Raw genomic sequence first — 18389 nt, 5'->3', positions numbered from 1 at the left:
GCGTTTTCTTATTGGCCATGAGACATATCCGTGAGTTTCAGGGCCTGTGCTGCAGACCGCTGTCATTGTCAAAGTTGGATGATGCATTGCAATCGAGACTGTTTGTCTTCTGCTCTGCTCTCTATCAAAAGTGTATATTGGGCCGGTGGTCACTTGGTCCAATTATTACATGAATCTTTTTCAATAGTTTTTACTCACGTAGAGGTCTCTCTGGGAAAACCGCTGTCTTCCCCTCTTACATAAAGAGCAGAATTGACGTTTTTTTCTTTCTTCCCAGTCTCGTCATGTGAGACCTGTGTCTGTGTCTTTGTAGACCGGCTTCCTGCTGCTCGTCCCAGACAGCAAGGGGGAAACATTGTGTGTAGCTTTCTTGTTAGAAATTCGCCATCACTGTTCTCTGGTTCTTTGTGAGCATACACGCTACGCTGTTTTATGAAATCAGCATGTGGTCTTACGAGACCGATTAGCACTGGCCCAGGGTGGTTTTCAATGTTTGAATCCGCTTTGTGGGCCGGCGCGCCTTGGTTGCCCAAACATCATAAAAACTGCGTTTTTTATGCGGTTGGCTGGGAAGGAGACTTGTCTCTACCGAGCGCCAGTACACTAGGTTAGACTCACAGACTCACGTCACAGGGGTTGATGTCATGAATGTGTGTGTCATATAGATGCCACTACGAGTTACCCTTAACAGTGGTGTGCATTGGTCCATACTGTGTTGTACCTTTTGCACAATGTTAGGGGGTTGGTCCTTCTCCATTTGTTTTCACCCCTCCCTCCCTGCTAAACCGGGGATGGGGGGGGAGTGTCGGGGAGGCTGCTTCTGTCAACTCCTCTATGCATCCCTGTGTAGGTCCCGGTCCGCCAGGCCCAGGTCTGGGCATTGCCCTCAATGACCTGTTGGCCTGGGTTAACCCTTTTTAAACCTGAAACGCTTGAACTGCATTGTATAGCCTGTGTATACGTGCAGTTATGTTTCTGGGGTTTCTTAGTGGGCTAAGGGAGCAACCACCTCCTGTTAATAAACATAGGGGGGTGGTTGTCTCCCCGGTGTGTTGGTAGCAGAGTCGACTCTCGGGTTGAGGCCGGGCCTGACCCTGTCTGCCCGAGAGTATGCCCCCGCATCTTTCATGACGTCTGCCAATTGTGTCAAACTCTTTCTCTGAACCTCGACCCCGCAGGCAGGGCCGCCTCAGGGTGTGTGCGAGCAGTGCGGTCGCACAGGGCCTCGCGGGAAGGGGGGCCTCGCAAAAAATAAAAAAAATAAAAAAAAATATATATATATATATTTTTTTTTATTATATATTTTTTTTTTTTTCTTTTTTTTGCGAGGCCCCCCTTCCCGCGAGGCCCTTTTTCATCACAGACCTAAAATCTAGTTTTGCTTATATGCTTATATATTTCACATTAGACACGTAGACAGTGGCTCTGCGGCTCTGCAGATACACTATTGGAGCTCTGGGGCTCTGCAGCAGACATACTATTGGTTTCAACGAAGGGAGGGGTTACATGTGTACAGTCGGCCGGCGTGCGTCAGCTGCGTCTGACTATTTCGCTCGTGCAGCATTGGAGGTTATGCCAGCCAAGACAAAGAGGACGGTCGTTCGGCAGATGGACTGAAGATGAAAGTTGTTGCATGTTAGAAAGTTCAGTCAGGCTAGCCATGTCGGCTTAGCTAAAGGCAGGGACAGCTAGTTAGCTTTAGCTACGTTATAATATCGAGTGCTAACGTGTGGTTCAGTCGGGATAGCCATGTCGGCTAGTAGCTTAGCTAAAGGCTAACTAGCGTTAGCTAACCTAGAGAGAGCGCATGCAGCATTGGAGGTTATGCCAAGATGAAGAGGACGGTCGTTCGGCAGATGAACTTCGTCAACTCCACGCGGTTGTCTCCTTCCTCTTGGACGTTTGGTGAGTTTTTAATGCACTCTATTCTATTCCCACCGTGGAGATATCTCTCTCTCTCTCTCTCTCTCTCTCTCTCTCTCTCTCTCTCTCTCTCTCTCTCTCTCTCTCTCTCTCTCTCTCTCTGTTGAGCTAGCGGGCCGGCTAACTATCGTAGCCAACGTTATGTTGAGCTAGCAGGCCGGCTAGCTGTCGTAGACGTTATGTTGAGCCAAGCGGGCCGGCTAGCTATCGTAGCTAACGTTATATTGAGCCAAGCGGGCCGGCTAGCTGTCGTAGCTAACGTTATATTGAGCCAAGCGGGCCGGCTAGCTGTCGTAGCTAACGTTCTGTCGAGCTAGCGTCAGTACCTGGCCACTCTATTTGCAGTTAGCCTCTTTAGCTGATGTCGGCCGTTGGCTCCTTGCTACTTTGTTTTCTCTGGTATAGACCCTCTTCTCTTTGGATTTAAGTGTTGATATTTGTCCTTTTGGATCTATGTATATTCATGTTGCCTTTGTGAAGTTATCTTTTCCTTCTGTTTTGTTCTTCCATTAAAAGTTGAATATCCTTTAGGGCTCATCTTAGCTGTCTTGCTCCTCTCTCTCTCTCTCTCTCTCTCTCTCTCTCTCTCTCTCTCTCTCTCTCTCTCTCTCTCTCTCTCTGTCTGGACCACAGACCCATCTCTCTCTCTCTCTCTCTCTCTCTCTCTCTCTCTCTCTCTCTCTCTCTCTCTCTCTCTCTCTCTCTCTCTCTCTCTCTCTCTCTCTCTCTCTCTCTCTCTCTCTCTCTCTCTCTCTCTCTCTCTCTCTGTCTGGACCACAGACTCATCTCTCTCTCTCTCTGGACCACAGACTCTCTCTCTCTCTCTCTCTCTCTCTCTCTCTCTCTCTCTCTCTCTCTCTCTCTCTCTCTCTCTCTCTCTCTCTCTCTCTCTCTCTCTCTCTCTCTCTCTGAGCATTGCATTGCTTATAGTTGTCAATTGTGTCGGTCAGTTCATTGCAATTTTTCCTTCAGTCACATTTAGTTTTATCCTGCACCTGGCCTAAAACAGGTTGGATGTGGCGTGCACACAGCTGCTCTACTGTGTACTGCTCTTTGTAGCAGAGCAACCATACCTGAAGCCTTGTAAACAAAGACATCAACACTAGAGTGTGTACTTCTATCTACACAGTACAGCCAAAGCATTCCCATTGCTAGGCAAAAACTCCACCTGTTTTCTACACTGCTTCTTCCCTTGCTGGATTTTCTGCATTACTGCCACTTGTACATGTGTGTTGTGGAGAAATTTGTACACGTTTAAATCTCGCACGCGTTTAAATCTCGCACAGGGCCTCGCATTTCTCAGGATTAATAAATTGGCAGGGTCGGGGTTCGTGGAGATTGTGACATGGTGCACAGCATACCGAACACCCTTTCTGCCGGGATACTGTTCTTACAGTAAGCCCCTTAGGCGCCTGTCTAGTCCGCAGTGCTCCGGGCGCAGGTCGAGTTCTGCTCTTGGGACCTGTCGGCCTGGATTGAGGGATCAACCTCCTTGGAGGGTTGTCTCCCCAGCGCGCCGGCTGGCCCCACGATAGTGTGGGGGGGAAGCCTCCTTGGGAGCGCTTTGGAGTGGCGTGCCAAGGGGAGAAGGGCCTTCACCTAATTTAGGCCCTGTCCGATACGCTGGCTATGTGGGGGGTGGTGTCACCAGTGACCGTCTGGTGGGGTCTCGATGCCGCGGCCTCGTTGACCTCACCAGGCCCCTTTTTTCAGGGGGTCCTAGCCCCCGGGATGTGGCCTGGGGCTGGGACCTCCTCTGCGCCCGCTGCTACGGCCTTGCCACGGGGTTGTTTTTTTTTAACCCCGACCCGCGTTGTTGGGGGCTGTGATGTTTTTTTTTGCTTCGTGTCCGTTCCCTGGTGGCGTGTGGGATGCGCGTCCGAGTAGCAGGGGTGTAAAGTACTTGAGTAATTGTACTTCGTTACCAGTGATGGGCAGTAGCTAGCTACAAGTAGCGACGCTACATAGCTTAACTACAATTCTCAGTAGCGTGCTGCTAGCGTCGCTACTTTTTAACCAGGGTAGCGGTCTCTGTAGCGGAGCTATTTATAGAACGAAGTAGTGACGTAGCGACGAGGAAACGCTACGTCGCTACTGTCGGGAGAAACAGTCTAGACTAGAAGATTTGTGAGGAGAAAAAAAAACTCCCCGTAAAAAACCCACTATGATTGGTTGGTTGGTTTAGATATGAGTATGACGACTCACGATTGGGTATGGTAGGCCAAAACATTACGGGTAGGCCAATCAGTGGCAGGATAGGGCGGGACTCCAATCCGCAAAGCAGGAAGTGAAAATCAAAACACAGACGTACTGAATGAATGCAATTTAACAGATTACATGAACCAGTCCGCGCGAAATGGCAGAGGGGTTCGATGGCATTGATGAAGATGATGATGTCAATAACAACAATGCCTCTCCATGGCCCTATCTGGGACACATTTATGAGTTTGACTGAAAAAACGGCTAAAACATATGTTGCTCTCAACACGTCCAGCACTAACTTGAGAACACATTCAGGTGAGCTGATGAAAATCAACTGTTCCCAAACAGCACACAAGTCAGTACACTTTTTGTCAACAGCTTTAACTAACAGATAGCTGCTATCATGATGATGTTTAGCTGTAGGCAGAAAATGAACAATATTATGGGGGTGGAGAAAAGAAAAAAAGAGGGAAAAGCAGTGGTTCTCAACCTGTGGGACAGGACCCCCAGGGGGGTCCCCACATGATTTTGGGGCCATGGAATGTTTTGTGAGTTACATATTTAAATACATTTGGTAATTTAGCTTACACTTTCATTCAAAGCAACTTACAAATTGTGTACAACAAGTCAGCAGGAGTGGTACATATCTAGCAGCCAAGGATAAGTAGTATTGTTTGTCAGTGTCAAGCTTGAGTGTTATACTCTGCGTACATTCTGTAGTAGTATATCCATATTAGCATAGTTGGTAGTAGTATATACATGGTAGCATAATACTAGTAAAATGAAGTAAAACAGTTACAATTCAGATATTGAAGAAGTGTGTTTTTGGTTGATAAAGTGGGCAGGTTTCAGAAGATGCAGAGTTTAGGGATAAATAATACATAAAGATAGAATAGAAAAGAAAAAGACCATTACTGCATCAAAAGTAATCAACAAACTATACTATAAAAACTGATAAAACCAAATGGTCTCCTTCTTTTCTTTTGTAGAGGCTGCACCCAGCTAAACTTGTCTTCCTGGATTTTGTACATAATACAAGTTCATGTTAAAAGGATGACACAAAAAGCCAGACCGAGGGCTTGTTTCAGTTTTATAATAAACAATCAAACTGAGAATTTTTTTCCTGCCTATTTGTTTGGTGGAAACTTGATCACGAAGTAAAAAGAAGAAAAAAAAAAGTAGTGCCGATGTAGCTAGCTATTTTTGCCATGTTCTTGTAGTGTAGCTTGCTACATTTCTCTGGGGATAGCTTCCATTGTAGTTGAGCTATATTTAATCGAGAGTAACTTGTAGTGTAGCTTGCTACATTTTCCAAGTAGCTTGCCCATCACTGTTCGTTACAATACTTAAGTACTGTTATGGGGGATTTGTACTTTACTCGAGTATTATTAGGTTTGTATACTTTGTACTTTTACTCCATTAGATTTCAGAGAAAAAAAACATACTTTTTACTCCTTACATTTAAAATGGAGACCTACAAAGTACAAAGTACAAATCTCACAGGTCCAAGCATTTTAATTAGTATATTTTAATTGTTTATCTGGCCGAACTAACGTTAACGTTATTAATCCTGCAACCGCAGGTAAACAGCCAATCAAATCCCCATCAATGGAAAATGAACCCGCCCATACCCATGCTGATTGGTCCTTGTGCAGGTGGGAGGGGTTGGAACCGAGAGCTGTGGCTAGAGCAGCACAGCCTTCCCTAGTAACACAACATTGGACCAGCCTGCAGAGAGTTCAGCATTATTAATACTATAAATATAATAAATATATTACAATTGATCATTTAAAATAGAGCCATTTTGTTACTTTTTTATTTTGTAAAATGTGGCATGAATATTAAGTACATGAATATTAAGAAGGATTTATCAACAACCATAGAACAAGATGAAATTGTGTGAATAAAAAATGTAATACACCAGTGCACACAGTGAGAGGAAGCATTGTTTTCACTCCTGTCTGTGATTCTGTCTGTGTATTACACCCGCCATACAGTAGCTCCTTCAGTTATGATCCAGTTTGGGTGAAATGTCACACATATTGTATAGGCCAACAATTCTCAAATATGTTTAAAATCAATCAACGACAAGTATTATATTTTAATTAATTTCCATCATTGTCAATTGAAATCAATATTAAGGGTAAACATGAACGCACAAGGGTGATGCTACACAAAGCCTCAGCTAGACTCTGGTTATCAGCTCTCTGGCAAGAGTTTACAATATGGAAATGACAGAGTGACCTTGTAATGTAGTTGATACACCTAGCTTTGGGTTTTAAAATCACTTAATTTCATATATAAATATACATTTATTTCCTTTTTCTTTTTACAATTCTACATTTTGTTAAATTTCTTTGAGTAAAATGTGTCTCAATATAATACTCTCTTCAGTCCAGCAGAGAGCAGCTTCACTCCTGAATCCTGCAGGTCGTTGTGACTCAGGTCCAGCTCTCTCAGACTGGAGGAGGTAGAGCTGAGAACTGAGGCCAGAGCTTCACAGGATCTCTCTGAGAGTTTACAGCCCCACAGCCTGAATGAAGATGGATGGGAAGGAAACCAGAATGAACCCAGCATGCAGGAAATATTTCATTATTTATACAGGTAAAAAGTAGTCAGTAGTCATTAAACTAACCCTAACACTCCGTAGAGCAACTGATTTACAGAGTTTCCTGTCCTGCAGCAGAAATAAAATATATAGAATGTAAATAGAAAATAGAACGAAGATGACATTTTTTTTCTTGGGAAAGAAAGGAAGAGAAAGTACATGAATATTAAGTAGGATTTATTAACAACCAACAAGATGAGGTTGTGTGAATTATGAATGAATTACACCAGTGCACACAGTGAGAGGAAGCATTGTTTTCACTCCTGTCTGTGATTCTGTCTGTGTATCTGTCTGTACCAGCCATAGCTCCTACAGTTCTGATCCAGTTTGGGTGAAATGTCGCACATTTACTGTAGGCCAACAATTCTCAAATATGTTTCAAATCAATCAACGACAAGTATTTTAATTTAATTAATTTCCACCATTGTCAATTGAAATCAATATTAAGGGTAAACATAAACGCACAAGGGTGATGCTACACAAAGCCTCAGCTCTGGTAATCAGCTCTCTGGCAACAGTTTACAATATGGAAATGACAGAGTGAACCTTGTAATGTAGTTGATACACCTAGCTTTGGCTTTACAAATCACTTAATTTCATACATAAAAATATACATTTATTTTCTTTTTACAATTCTACATTTTGTTAAATTTCTTTGAGTAAAATGTGTCTCAATATAATACTGACTTGAGAGTCTCCAGTCTACAGTGTGGACTCTTCAGTCCAGCAGAGAGCAGCTTCACTCCTGAATCCTGCAGGTCGTTGTGACTCAGCTCCAGCTCTCTCAGACTGGAGGAGGTAGAGCTGAGAACTGAGGCCAGAGCTTCACAGGATCTCTCTGAGAGTTTACAGCCCCACAGCCTGAATGAAGATGGATGGGAAGGAAACCAGAATGAACCCAGCATGCAGGAAATATTTCATTATTTATACAGGTAAAAAGTAGTCAGTAGTCATTAAACTAACCCTAACACTCCCTAGAGCAACTGATTTACAGAGTTTCCTGTCCTGCAGCAGAAATAAAATATATAGAATGTAAATAGAAAATAGAACGAAGATGAAATTTTTTTTCTTGGGAAAGAAAGGAAGAGAAAGTACATGAATATTAAGTAGGATTTATTAACAACCAACAAGATGAGGTTGTGTGAATTATGAATGAATTACACCAGTGCACACAGTGAGAGGAAGCATTGTTTTCACTCCTGTCTGTGATTCTGTCTGTGTATCTGTCTGTACCAGCCATAGCTCCTACAGTTATGATCCAGTTTGGGTGAAATGTTGCACATATACTGTAGGCCAACAATTCTCAAATATGTTTAAAATCAATCAACGACAAGTATTTTAATTTAATTAATTTCCATCATTGTCCATTGAAATCAATATTAAGGGTAAACATAAACGCACAAGGGTGATGCTACACAAAGCCTCAGCTGTAAAAAAAAATAAAAATGTTTTCACAGGAAATTCACTGTTTTTTTTTTATTTTTTTTATTAAGTCTTTATTTCGAACATGCAATGAATACAACAAACAATAACAAAAAGCAAAACAACTCAATCTGCATGTTCGAAAAGGAGTAGGAAGAAGTATACACTTATTTAAGCCTACCCCTTTTCCACTACTCAAATGAGTGTACTATTTTAAACATAAAAAAGAAAAGAAAAAAAATATATATATATATATATATGCAAAACAAAAAACAAAAACTATATATGTATAAAATAAAATAAAATAGAAAACAAAATAAAAATGTAAACACCCGTGAATATCAAGTCCCTTCCTCATCCCTGTACCTTGTGAACATAATTTCCTTATACATCAGTTTGAATTGTCTCATGTTTGGACATTGCTTTAGCACCACATTTAGACTGTTCCACAGTTTCACTCCACATATCGAGATGCAGTGTTTTCTCATGGTAGTGCGTACGTTTAGCACCTTTAAATTGTGTTCTCCCCTCAGATTATAACCCCCCTCCCTATCAAAGAACAATTCTTGAATGTTTCTTGGAAGTGCATGACTTTTTGCTTTATACATTAATTGTGCCGTTTTAAATTCCACAAGATCATTTAACTTCAATGTCTTTGACTCCAAAAACAATATGTTAGTGTGATCACGATAACCTGCAATGTGAACTATCCTTATGGCCCTTTTTTGGAGTATAAAAAGTGGTTGTAGTGTAGACTTATAATTGTTTACCCAGACTTCAGCACAGTAATTTAAATATGGTAAAACTAGTGAACAGTAGAGAATGTAGAGTGATTTTCTATCCAGAATGTGCTTTACTTTACTCATGACTGAAATGCTTCGTGAGAGTTTAGATTGGACATGTTTTATGTGAGGTTTCGAACAGATTTTATGGTCTATTATTACACCTAGGAATTTATTTTCATAAACTCTTTCAATAATCACATAATTTATTTTAACTTGTACCTGAGTATCCAATCTACAGTTTCCAAACAACATAATTTTAGTTTTGCTCAAGTTCAATGATAATTTGTTTCTATCAAACCATTCCTTCAATTTCTTCATTTCAGATGTGATGACCTCTAAACGCTGCTGGACATTCTCACCAGAAAAAAAAGATTAGTGTCATCCGCAAATAAAATACATTTAAATATATTGGATACTTTACATATCTCGTTAATGTACAAGATGAACAGTTTTGGACCCAACACTGACCCCTGGGGGACACCACAAGCAATGTCCAAACATTCAGATTTATAATCTCTCATTGTCACAAATTGTTGTCTTTTATTTAGATAGCTTCTCACCCAGTCCAATACTACCCCCCTGATCCCATATCTCTCCAATTTCCTGATTAATATATCATGATTAATAGTATCAAATGCTTTTTTTAGGTCAATGAATACTCCAGCTACATGTTTTTTTATCTATGGAATTTGTGATTTTTTCAATGAGTTCTATTAACGCTAGTGATGTTGACCGGTGTGTTCTGAATCCATACTGGCTATCGGTGAGTAAATTATGTTTATCAATGAATTTATCTAATCTGTTGTTGAAGAGTTTTTCTAATATTTTTGAAAACTGAGGAAGTAGAGAAACAGGCCTATAATTTGTGAAGTGGTGTTTATCTCCAGTCTTGAACAGAGGTATGACTTTTGCTATTTTCATTTTATTCGGAAATCGACCAGTTTTGAATGATAAGTTGCAGATGTGCGCGTGAGTGGTTTTGAAATCCCACTAATGACATTTTTTACTATTTTCATATCTATTTCATTACTGTCTGTAGATGTCTTGTTTTTACATTTATTAGTAGTTTCTATAATTTCATTTTCATCTACCGCTTCCAGAAACATTGAACTAGGATTTCTTTCAATGTAATTGTCTTTTATGTCTTCAGGAGTCACTGGATCTGGGATTTTTCCCGCTAATTCTGGTCCAATATTTACAAAAAATGTATTAAAGTTGTTAACCACATCATCCATATTGCTAATAGTTTGATCCTTTTCCATAAAATACTGAGGATAGTTTATTTGTCTTGATCCATTCCTGATAATACCATTTAATATCTTCCAAACACCTTTAATATTATATTTGTTGTTATCTAATATTCTACTATAATGATCCTTCTTACATCTTCTCATAATATTAGTCAACTTATTTTTATATTTCTTATATTTATTTTCTGCCTCTTTAGTTCTATGTTTTATAAATTATCTAGTGTATTTTTCTTTTTACATGCATTCTGTAATCCCCTTGTGATCGATCCATGGGCTGTCTGAGTGTTTATGTTTACTGCTATATTCTTTTATTGGACAATGTTTGTGATATAGTAAGTTAAATATAGATAAGAATGTTTCATATGCTTTATCAGTGTCATCCTCTTTATATACTATCTCCCAATTTTGTAGTAGCAAATCATTTTTGAAAGCGTTCATTGATTCTTCAGTCCTTACTCGTTTAAATTGTAGTTTATTGTCCTGCTTGTTTTCTGTGTAGTTGTTGTTACTTTTGTTTTTCTACTTTAAGTGTAAATACCATAACAATACAGTAAATAACATTTGATACAAATATTAACCATTAAATAAAGGTTGTAATCTGTAAATTGATTTAATAAGAAATTATCTTTTTTTTACAGGATAATTCCATTGCTTAATTGTCTTGAATGTTAAATTACATGTAAAAACACCTAGAATATACATGCTTTTACTGTATGTGAAAATAAGGCAACTTTCAGTTTTTTGCTGTTAAACTTTAAATGTAATGTTACATAATGTTAAAAAAGAAAATAATATAATTAATTATTCTACAGGTACTTTTTCTTAAATACATGTATTTGCTAAATTGTGTTGAATGTTAAATTACATTGAATTATAAAACACATAATATACTCATAGTTTTACTGTATGTGAAAATAAGGCAACTTTCAGTATTTAGAAATATATATTTTTAATACAGATATTTGCTATATATTCTCTGTATTTTTACAGCCCAACTGCTGTATAAAAACTCAAAATTACATTCAAATTACCCTATTTGAAATCCCTTAAAAGTATCTTGTCAGCATTAGGCTTTACTCTCCCATCTATTTACAGTAAATTCCTATTAAATATTGGTTTTATACTGTACAAAAAAGTAAGATCATGTGATAATAGCTTACAGAAAGTTAACAAACTTTACTTTATATAGACATTTGATAGTAATTACTAGAAAGGGTTGTCATAGAAACCCTAAAAAGTTGTCTATGTGTGCTTTGGTGTGGCCTTCAGTGGTGTGAGCTGCAGAAAATAGAATGAACATGAAAAATAGTCTTGGGAAAGAAAGGATGAGAAAGTACATGAATATTAAGATGGATTTATCAACAACCATATAACAAGATGAGGTTGTGTGAATTATGAATTAATTACACCAGTGCACACAGTGAGAGGAAGCATTGTTTTCACTCCTGTCTGTGATTCTGTCTGTGTGTCTGTCTGTACCAGCCATCGCTCCTACAGTTCTGATCCAGTTTGGGTGAAATGTCGCACATATACTGTAGGCCAACAATTCTCAAATATTATATTTAAAATCAGTCTACGACAAGTATTTTAATTTAATTAATTTCCACCATTGTCAATTGAAATCAATATTAAGGGTAAACATAAACGCACAAGGGTGATGCTGCACAAAGCCTCAGCTCTGGTAATCAGCTCTCTGGCAACAGTTTACAATATGGAAATGACAGAGTGAACCTTGTAATGTAGTTGATACACCTAGCTTTGGGTTTTAAAATCACTTAATTTCATATATATAAATATACATTTATTTTCTTTTTCTTTTTACAATTCTACATTTAGTTAAATTTCTTTGAGTAAAATGTGTCTCAATATAATACTGACCCGAGAGTCTCCAGTTTACAGTGTGGACTCTTCAGTCCAGCAGAGAGCAGCTTCACTCCTGAATCCTGCAGGTTGTTGTAACTCAGGTCCAGATTTCTCAGACTGGAGGAGGTAGAGCTGAGAACTGAGGCCAGAGCTTCACAGGATCTCGCTGAGAGTTCACACCTGGTCAGCCTGAATGAAGATGGATGGGAAGGAAACCAGAATGAACCCAGCATGCAGGAAATATTTCATTATTTATACAGGTAAAAAGTAGTCAGTAGTCATTAAACTAACCCTAACACTCAGTAGAGCAACTGATTTACAGAGTGTCCTGTCCTGCAGCAGAAATAAAATATATAGAATGTAAATAGAAAATAGAACAAAGAGGATTTTTTTTATTGTCTTGGGAAAGAAAGGATGAGAAAGTACATGAATATTAAGAAGGATTTATTAACAACCATAGAACAAGATGAGGTTGTGTGAATTATGAATTAATTACACCAGTGCACACAGTGAGAGGAAGCATTGTGTTCACTCCTGTCTGTGATTCTTTCTGTGTATCTATACCAGCCATAGCTCCTATACAGTTCTGATCCAGTTTGGATGAAATGTTGCACATATACTGTAGGCCAACAATTCTCAAATATGTTTAAAATCAGTCAACGATAAGTATTTTAATTTAATTAATTTCCATCATTGTCCATTGAAATCAATATTAAGGGTAAACATAAACGCACAAGGGTGATGCTGCACAAAGCCTCAGCTCTGGTAATCAGCTCTCTGGCAACAGTTTACAATATGGAAATGACAGAGTGAACCTTGTAATGTAGTTGATACACCTAGCTTTGGGTTTTAAAATCACTTAATTTCATATATACAAATATAAATTTATTTTCTTTTTCTTTTTACAATTCTACACTTTGTTACAATTCTTTGAGTAAAATGTATCTCAATATAATACTGACATGAGAGTCTCCAGTGTACAGTGTGGACTCTTCAGTCCAGCAGAGAGCAGCTTCACTCCTGAATCCTGCAGGTCGTTGTCAGCCAGATTCAGGTCTCTCAGACTGGAGGAGGTAGAGCTGAGAACTGAGGCCAGAGCTTCACAGGATCTTTCTGAGAGTTTACAGCCGTACAGCCTGAATGAAGATGGATGGGAAGGAAACCAGAATGAACCCAGCATGCAGGAAATATTTCCTTTATTTATTTATACAGGTAAAAAGTAGTCAGTAGTCATTAAACTAACCCTAACCCTACTCAGTAGAGCAACTGATTTACAGAGTTTCCTGTCCTGCAGCATAAATAAAAGATATAGAATGTAAATAGAAAATAGAACAAAGATGAAAATTGTCTTGGAAAAGAAAAGATTTATCAACAACCATAGAACAAGATGAGGTTGTGTGAATTATGAATGAATTACACCAGTGCACACAGTGAGAGCAAGCATTGTTTTCACGCCTGTCTGTGATTCTGTCTGTGTATCTGTCTGTACCAGCCATAGCTCCTACAGTTCTGATCCAGTTTGGGTGAAATGTCGCACATATTGTATAGGCCAACAATTCTCAAATTTGTTTAAAATCAATCAACGACAAGTATTTTAATTTAATTAATTTCCACCATTGTCCATTGAAATCAAGGGTAAACATAAACGCACAAGGGTGATGCTACAGTACACAAAGCCTCAGCTCTGGTAATCAGCTCTCTGGCAACAGTTTACAAAAATGGAAATGACAGAGTGAACCTTGTAATGTAGTTGATACACCTAGCTTTGGGTTTTAAAATCACTTAATTTCATATACGTATATAAATATACATTTATTTTCTTTTTCTTTTTACAATTCTACATTTTGTTAAAATTCTTTGAGTAAAATGTCTCTCAATATAATACTGACATGAGAGTCTCCAGTGTACAGTGTGGACTCTTCAGTCCAACAGAGAGCAGCTTCACTCCTGAATCCTGCAGGTCGTTGTCAGCCAGATGCAGCTCTCTCAGACTGGAGGAGGTAGAGCTGAGATCTGAGGCCAGAGCTTCACAGGATCTCTCTGAGAGTTTACAGTTGTGCAGCCTGAATGAAGATGGATGGGAAGGAAACCAGAATGAACCCAGCATGCAGGAAATATTTCATTATTTATACAGGTAAAAAGTAGTCAGTAGTCATTAAATGAACCCTAACACTCCGTAGTACAACTGACTTACAGAGTTTCCTGTCCTGCAGCAGAAATAAAATATATAGAATGTAAATAGAAAATATAACGAAGATGACATTTATTTATTTTTTATTGTCTTGGGAAAGAAAGGATGAGAAAGTACATGAATATTAAGAAGAATTTATCAACAACCATAGAACAAGATGAGGTTGTGTGAATTATGAATGAATTACACAAGTGCACGCAGTGAGAGGAAGCATTGTTTTCACTCCTGTCTGTGATTCTGTCTGTGTATCTGTCTGTACCAACCATCGCTCCTACAGTTATGATCCAGTTTGGGTGAAATGTCGCACATATACTGTAGGCCAACAATTCTCAAATATGTTTAAAATCAATCAACGAAAAGTATTTTAATTTAATTAATTTCCATCATTGTCCATTGAAATCAATATTAAGGGTAAACATAAACGCACAAGGGTGATGCTACACAAAGCCTCGGCTAGACTCTGGTAATCATCTTTCTGGCAACAGTTTACAATATGGAAATGACAGAGTGAACCTTGTAATGTAGTTGATACACCTAGCTTTGGGTTTTAAAATCACTTAATTTCATATATATAAATAAATATACATTTATTTTTGTAACTGAGGGGTACAATTCCCTGACTGTATTGTTAGATATGATATTTAATACCACTACCTCATGTACTTTAACTTCTGGCCACCCAGTACAAGATATAAGTATGATGAACACTTTCCCACCTGATGAAACGAATCCACACAAATGTACCAAATCGAAGGTTTAATACAGCAAAGGGTGTATACAACGATCACTTAATTACATTTATGATTTGAAATATGAAATATGCACTTTTATGGCAAATGAGTATTCGTAGGTAAATCAACATTGAATGTCCAATCTCTGGTTACGCAGGGAGTAAGTATACAACCTGGAATATTTAGGAAACGATAGCGATGGTACTTAGATGATTATAGCTGGATACACTAAAGGGGGGGGGGTCCCGCTGGTTGTAAGACAGTAGGAGGGGGGGGTTAGAGAAGCCGCTGGCGGTATCCCATCTGGCCGACGGTATCCCATCTGGCCGACGGTGTCTTGGGAGAATCCAAAGTCTTGGACACGGTGCCCACAGAACCTCGGACCACAGACGAATACAGCTGGACCCTCTGTGGACGGTATCTGCCGGTCCACAACGGAGAGACGTGAGGCGACCTCACTGGTGTAGAGCGCCGTCTCACCTGGAGTCCTCTCCGGGGGGTAGTTCCAACACTCCGCAGTGTTGGCCTTTATCCATGGAATAATCAAAGCACCCAAAGCATAATCCAAGCCGTGGAAGGCTCGCCGTCGTCCGGGTAGAGTAATCCAATATACAGGTCCAGTCGCCCTGGCCCGGGGCTCCTCGGATGCAAGCACCACTAGGGGTCTGCCCAGCCTGGTTAAGCGTCCAGATAACGTCAGGAACGATGGGGGTACTGATAACTTTATAACTCTAACCGAACGATGCACCATACATAAATAGACTATTATTAGCTTAATAGAATACGTCCAACTCGACGGTATAGTGCCAAACTATGACTATTCAACTATTAATCTACACGATATCTCAATGCCTATTCTGGGCCAAGTAGGCCTTACTACACCGCACGTGCGTCGTGGGGAGGCTTTGCGTCTGTCACTCTGTTGGAGGGTAAAGAACTGGACTAAAAGAAAGTTCTACTTTACTTGCGCCATATATATATGCGCTATGAACAAATAGTACCATTCGTATTTCGCCCGACATATTCCTGCACGGAACCGGGGCTTGCCTCGACATGTTAGGCGGCACGATTGAACTTGGACCTAGGGGTATGGCAACCTGGCGCCAGGTTCTCGTCCAATGGTAGAATGAAACTATTATGGGCTGTTTAGTAGACTAAAGGGATATTCAATGCATATTGTACAAGGAATATACAGGGGATATCAAACGATATACAAATACAATTAAATATATATATATAAATAAATATGCATATTCGGTTTAATCTGATCCTTCACAACAGCCGCCCCCTAATTAGTCCCACCTAATTAGCTAAGCAGAGACAGATTAACCGCACTGACGACCATCTCGACGCGGGATGTAAACATCTCGACGCCCGATAGCCGGCTAGCTAGCAGAGCTAACAACGAAAACAACCAGGAACGAGTCCTTTGTTGTTCCAGCACGGCGCGGGACCCTCCCCCCCCCTCCCCCCTTCTTTGTTGTTCCAGCACGGCGCGGGACCCGACCCCCCCCTCCCCCCTTCCCACCCACAACAACACAGAGGAACAGATCACAAACGGACAATACTTCGAACCTGCCAACATCAATGAAATAACCAACGCCAATGGACTGAACATTTTTCACATTAACATTAACAGCTTAAAAAACAAATTGGATGAAATCAAACAAATATTCATAAATGGTAAGGCAAACATACTGTGCTTCTCAGAAACTAAGCTCGACGATTCTGTAAAAGATCCAGAGATAGAGATTGAGAACTACTCAATAATCAGGAATGATAGGAACAAACATGGAGGTGGTGTCTGTATGTACATACACAAGGACACCAAATTCATCAACAGAAATGACCTGAATCATAAATCAATTGAAACTGTATGGGTGGAAATCCTATTCGAAAGGGCGAAATCCCTACTGGTTGGCACAGTCTACAGGCCGCCAGATCATAGTGGCTTTTATGATACACTGGATGGGTGTTTAGCTGGAGTTGAGGATGTAGACAAAATTCTTATTGGAGACTGGAACACGGATATGCAACGAAAAGATGCACCCGTCTTCAAGGCCTTCAGTAGGTTTTGTGATCTGCATGGCCTCAGCCAGCTAATCACCCAACCCACACGTGTATGTGAATCAACTCAGACTACCATTGACCTCATTCTGACCTCCGACAAGTCCAAGATCTCAAATAAAGGGGTTATAGCATGTGGGTTAAGTGATCATTATATGATATTCTGTACCCGAAAAAAACTAAAACAAAAGGCTGGCTGCCACAAAACAGTCACATCTAGAGACCTCAAAACCTACTCTAGCGAGGCCTTCAACCTTGAACTGGAGAGTCTGGACTGGTCAGATGAACTCAATGGTACACTGGTTGACAAAACATGGCTAGGTTTCAAAACCAAATTCTCAGCAATACTAAACGACATGGCCCCCCTAAGAACCACCAGGGTAAAAAATCGCGCTGAGCCGTGGATGCACTCCGAAATACTGGCCGCTATGAAAACCAGAGACAAAAAATGCTCTGAGTTTCGTAAAAGTCAGTCAAAGCTTACTAAAAGCACGAGCAGTGAACTCCAAGCCCACGTGACTGACCTCAAACTAGAAAGAAACAGACTAAGAAACGACGTAAACTCCATGATCAAAACTGCAAAAAAGAATTTCATCAATGACAAAACTGAGGAAAACAAAAACAAACCACGTGAACTTTGGAAATTACTCAATAATCAACTAGGATGCAGTAAAAAACTTAAAACCAGATTCTCAAACATAAACATAAAAACGGACAACACGCTCATCACAGACAAGCTGGATGTAGCCAATTACTTAAACATTTTCTTCACAAACATAGCCACAACACTGGTAAACAAACTACCCTCCCACTCAGGGCTTTATGGGGTAGAACACATAGTAGCTTACTACAAAAACCTAGGGGTCCGCAAGGACGACTTCAAGCTGGAAATGGTAACAACAGATGAGGTACTCAATAAACTGAGCGCCCTCCAACCTAACAAGGCCACTGGCCATGACAACATCCCCTCCAAATTCCTCAGAGACTCAGCAGCCGCCATCACACCAATCATCACACACATAATAAACCTCTCCATAAAACAGGGACACGTCCCCAAGGACTTCAAAATTGCGAGGGTGACCCCTCTGCACAAAAAGGGCAGCAAATTAGACCCAGGCAACTACCGCCCTGTTTCTATTCTCACCTCCATCTCGAAAGTCATGGAAAAAATAGTCTACGAACAGGTCGAAAAGTACCTAGCGGAAAAAAATCTAATCTACGAATTCCAATCTGGCTTCAGAACATCCCACTCCACTGACACATGCCTTCTCTATTTGAATGACCACATCAAACAAGAGGTGGACGCAGGCAAATACTGCGGCATGGTCATGCTGGACCTACAAAAGG

This window comes from Notolepis coatsorum, assembly GCF_963971535.1.
Source record: "Notolepis coatsorum genome assembly, chromosome: 4".
Taxonomy (NCBI): Eukaryota; Metazoa; Chordata; class Actinopteri; order Aulopiformes; family Paralepididae; genus Notolepis; species Notolepis coatsorum.
This window is presented reverse-complemented; position numbering follows the sequence as displayed.